General features: G+C 41.2%; 1 non-coding gene across 1 annotated transcript in view; it reads left to right on the top strand.

The window, feature by feature from the left end:
• The window catches only part of LOC118515985, a 4,266-nt gene extending 4,190 nt beyond the window's left edge, over nt 1-76 (top strand). Inside the window, exon 1 of the ribosomal RNA XR_004907574.1 lies at nt 1-76. This exon is cut by the window's left edge and continues 4,190 nt beyond it. This is a non-coding gene — a ribosomal RNA (large subunit ribosomal RNA).
• The last annotated feature ends 4,924 nt before the right edge of the window (nt 77-5,000 follow it).

Below are 5,000 nucleotides of genomic sequence, written 5' to 3'. Positions count from 1 at the left end.
CTTCAGGCTAGGAGTTTCAAGTTGTAGAGATGCGTTCGCATCGATCCTCTCAGGCGACCTACGCCTGGTGGTGTTATGGTGGACGCAAGGCACGTCCTGGCCCGGTAGTATGTACAAGAAAATGTACAAGTCCGGGAATACGGGGTGCATCGTATGTAACGTTCGATGTACATATAAAGCCTGGTAGGTGTTGGGATTATATCTGCAACACGGGCATTATCGAAAGATGGTTAAGTGGAGTCACCCAATGGGTGCCGTGCGTTATAAGGTACGTAATGCACAGTACAGATACATTGTCGGGAGGTGGAACCCGAAAAATGTACAAGTCCGGGAATACGGGGTGCATCGTATGTAACGTTCGATGTACATATAAAGCCTGGTAGGTGTTGGGATTATATCTGCAACACGGGCATTATCGAAAGATGGTTAAGTGGAGTCACCCAATGGGTGCCGTGCGTTATCAGGTACGTAATGCACAGTAGAGATACATTGTCGGGAGGTGGAACCCGAAAAATGTACAAGTCCGGGAATACGGGGTGCATCGTATGTAACGTTCGATGTACATATAAAGCCTGGTAGGTGTTGGGATTATATCTGCAACACGGGCATTATCGAAAGATGGTTAAGTGGAGTCACCCAATGGGTGCCGTGCGTTATCAGGTACGTAATGCACAGTAGAGATACATTGTCGGGAGGTGGAACCCGAAAAATGTACAAGTCCGGGAATACGGGGTGCATCGTATGTAACGTTCGATGTACATATAAAGCCTGGTAGGTGTTGGGATTATATCTGCAACACGGGCATTATCGAAAGATGGTTAAGTGGAGTCACCCAATGGGTGCCGTGCGTTATCAGGTACGTAATGCACAGTAGAGATACATTGTCGGGAGGTGGAACCCGAAAAATGTACAAGTCCGGGAATACGGAAAAGTTCCCCATGAAAGGCTGGGGATACAATTATTGATACAAATAATGTGCCTAAGGGTACATTTATTTTTCTAAGTCCCAGAAATCCGTCACTGAACATCACGACTTACAAACACATCTTCCCCCGGTCCTCCCATATACGGCACGGGGACAAGTATGAAGAATGAAAATCATGTGTGTATGGAACATATAATGTGCCTGAGAGCACATTTTTTTTCTAAGTCCCAGAAATCCGTCACTGAACATCACGACTTACGAAGACATGTTCCCCCGGTCCTCCCATATACGGCACGGGGACAAGTATGAAGAATGAAAATCATGTGTGTATGAAACATATAATGTGCCTGAGAGCACATTTTTTTCTAAGTCCCAGAAATCCGTCACTGAACATCACGACTTACGAAGACATGTTCCCCCGGTCCTCCCATGTACGGCACCGGGACAAGTATGAACAATGAAAATCATGTGTGTATGAAACATATAATGTGCCTGAGAGCACATTTTTTTTCTAAGTCCCAGAAATCCGTCACTGAACATCACGACTTACGAAGACATGTTCCCCCGGTCCTCCCATATACGGCACCGGGACAAGTATGAAGTATGAAAATTTTTGGTCACAGCGTGAAATCCCTCTAATGATCATGAAAATAGCATCGGATCACTTATCTGACCATAAAAAGTGAACCAAAACCCTATTTGGACAAACTTTTTGGTCCTATGAAAAATTCACTTTTCATATATGTCATGGTCGAAAATTTTCTAAGTCCCAAAAAATCACATATTCTCGAATATCTCGAAAACTACTTATCGGACAGGGGTCAACCAAGGTGTTTTAGAAAGGTCTTTACTAGCTCTATTTAATGAGCCATAGCGACTTTCAAGTGATTTTTTGACACTTTTTCGCATATCGGCATCCTTGGTTCCCATACTGGCCATAGGCCATAGGGCACCGAACGGCCAACTTTTGGTCCGGGGGTGAAATTTTTTTTTCACGAGATTTTGATGAAAATGGCTTCGGAACGCGTTTCTAATAATGAAAAGTGAAACCAAACAGTATTTGCGAAGAAAAAATTGTCCTATGAAAAAATCACTTTTTCTTAGGGTACGGGTCAAAAATTTTCTAAGTCCCAAAAAATCACATATTCTCGAATATCTCGAAAACTACGTATCGGACAGGGGTCAACCAAGGTGTTTTAGAAAGGTCTTTACAAGCTCTATTTAATGAGCCATAGCGACTTTCAAGTGATTTTTTGACACTTTTTCGCATATCGGCATCCTTGGTTCCCATACTGGCCATAGGCCATAGGGCACCGAACGGCCAACTTTTGGTCCGGGGGTGAAATTTTTTTTTCACGAGATTTTGATGAAAATGGCTTCGGAACGCGTTTCTAATAATGAAAAGTGAAACCAAACAGTATTTGCGAAGAAAAAATTGTCCTATGAAAAAATCACTTTTCATATATGTCATGGTCGAAAATTTTCTAAGTCCCAAAAAATCACATTATTCTCGAATATCTCGAAAACTACGTATCGGACAGGGGTCAACCAAGGTGTTTTAGAAAGGTCTTTACAAGCTCTATTTAATGAGCCATAGCGACTTTCAAGTGATTTTTTGACACTTTTTCGCATATCGGCATCCTTGGTTCCCATACTGGCCATAGGCCATAGGGCACCGAACGGCCAACTTTTGGTCCGGGGGTGAAATTTTTTTTTCACGAGATTTTGATGAAAATGGCTTCGGAACGCGTTTCTAATAATGAAAAGTGAAACCAAACAGTATTTGCGAAGAAAAAATTGTCCTATGAAAAAATCACTTTTCATATATGGTCATGGTCGAAAATTTTCTAAGTCCCAAAAAATCACATATTCTCGAATATCTCGAAAACTACGTATCGGACAGGGGTCAACCAAGGTGTTTTAGAAAGGTCTTTACAAGCTCTATTTAATGAGCCATAGCGACTTTCAAGTGATTTTTTGACACTTTTTCGCATATCGGCATCCTTGGTTCCCATACTGGCCATAGGCCATAGGGCACCGAACGGCCAACTTTTGGTCCGGGGGTGAAATTTTTTTTTCACGAGATTTTGATGAAAATGGCTTCGGAACGCGTTTCTAATAATGAAAAGTGAAACCAAACAGTATTTGCGAAGAAAAAATTGTCCTATGAAAAAATCACTTTTTCTTAGGGTACGGGTCAAAAATTTTCTAAGTCCCAAAAAATCACATATTCTCGAATATCTCGAAAACTACGTATCGGACAGGGGTCAACCAAGGTGTTTTAGAAAGGTCTTTACAAGCTCTATTTAATGAGCCATAGCGACTTTCAAGTGATTTTTTGACACTTTTTCGCATATCGGCATCCTTGGTTCCCATACTGGCCATAGGCCATAGGGCACCGAACGGCCAACTTTTGGTCCGGGGGTGAAATTTTTTTTTCACGAGATTTTGATGAAAATGGCTTCGGAACGCGTTTCTAATAATGAAAAGTGAAACCAAACAGTATTTGCGAAGAAAAAATTGTCCTATGAAAAAATCACTTTTCATATATGTCATGGTCGAAAATTTTCTAAGTCCCAAAAAATCACTTATTCTCGAATATCTCGAAAACTACGTATCGGACAGGGGTCAACCAAGGTGTTTTAGAAAGGTCTTTACAAGCTCTATTTAATGAGCCATAGCGACTTTCAAGTGATTTTTTGACACTTTTTCGCATATCGGCATCCTTGGTTCCCATACTGGCCATAGGCCATAGGGCACCGAACGGCCAACTTTTGGTCCGGGGGTGAAATTTTTTTTTCACGAGATTTTGATGAAAATGGCTTCGGAACGCGTTTCTAATAATGAAAAGTGAAACCAAACAGTATTTGCGAAGAAAAAATTGTCCTATGAAAAAATCACTTTTTCTTAGGGTACGGGTCAAAAATTTTCTAAGTCCCAAAAAATCACTTATTCTCGAATATCTCGAAAACTACGTATCGGACAGGGGTCAACCAAGGTGTTTTAGAAAGGTCTTTACAAGCTCTATTTAATGAGCCATAGCGACTTTCAAGTGATTTTTTGACACTTTTTCGCATATCGGCATCCTTGGTTCCCATACTGGCCATAGGCCATAGGGCACCGAACGGCCAACTTTTGGTCCGGGGGTGAAATTTTTTTTTCACGAGATTTTGATGAAAATGGCTTCGGAACGCGTTTCTAATAATGAAAAGTGAAACCAAACAGTATTTGCGAAGAAAAAATTGTCCTATGAAAAAATCACTTTTTCTTAGGGTACGGGTCAAAAATTTTCTAAGTCCCAAAAAATCACATTTTCTCGAATATCTCGAAAACTACTTATCGGACAGGGGTCAACCAAGGTGTTTTAGAAAGGTCTCAACAAGCTCTAAATAATGGGCCATAGCGACTTTTTAGTGATTTTTTGACAAATTTTGTCATATCGGCATCCCGAGTTCCCATACTGGCCATAGGCCATGGGGCCCCGAACGAAAAAATTTTGGTCCGAGGGTCAAAATTTTTTTTCTCATAAATTTGTTCAAAACGCCGTCGGAACGCGCCTTAGATCATGAAAAGTGAAAAGAAACAGTATTTTGCAAAAGTTGGGGTGGCCTATGACTTACATGGCCACGTCCTAGGTCCGAGTTCCCGAGGTCGTGTTCTTCAGTGGCGGAAAAAAATGGCCACTTGTGGGAGATGCAAAATGTTCATTTTGTATTATAGGGGACACACTATCGAAGCGAAAATTTCAGAAATGGCCTAAAACGTGAAGAAATGATGGGGTATGTACGAAAAGAAGGTTTTTATGGTCAAACGGTGAAAATTTTTTTTTTATGAAAAATTTTGGTCTCCCACCGTTCATGAATTTCTAGGACCAAAAATCGAAAAATTTGAAAACTTCACGATCGAAAGGGAAACGCATATGTGGTGTTCCTAGGTGTGTACGGTGTACGAAAAACGGGTTCACGATGAGATATCAGGCAAATAAGTGGACCTAAAGTGAGTTATACGGGTAAGACGAGGTGTCCAAAGACCGAAATAGGGGTACCAACTGAGAACGAAATGAAGGTCCCCGAAG

The sequence above is a fragment of the Anopheles stephensi genome, unplaced genomic scaffold (assembly GCF_013141755.1).
Source record: "Anopheles stephensi strain Indian unplaced genomic scaffold, UCI_ANSTEP_V1.0 ucontig214, whole genome shotgun sequence".
In the NCBI taxonomy this organism is placed as follows: domain Eukaryota; kingdom Metazoa; phylum Arthropoda; class Insecta; order Diptera; family Culicidae; genus Anopheles; species Anopheles stephensi.
The sequence above is the reverse complement of the archived record's forward strand: the minus strand, read 5'-3'. Positions and strand labels throughout refer to the sequence as shown.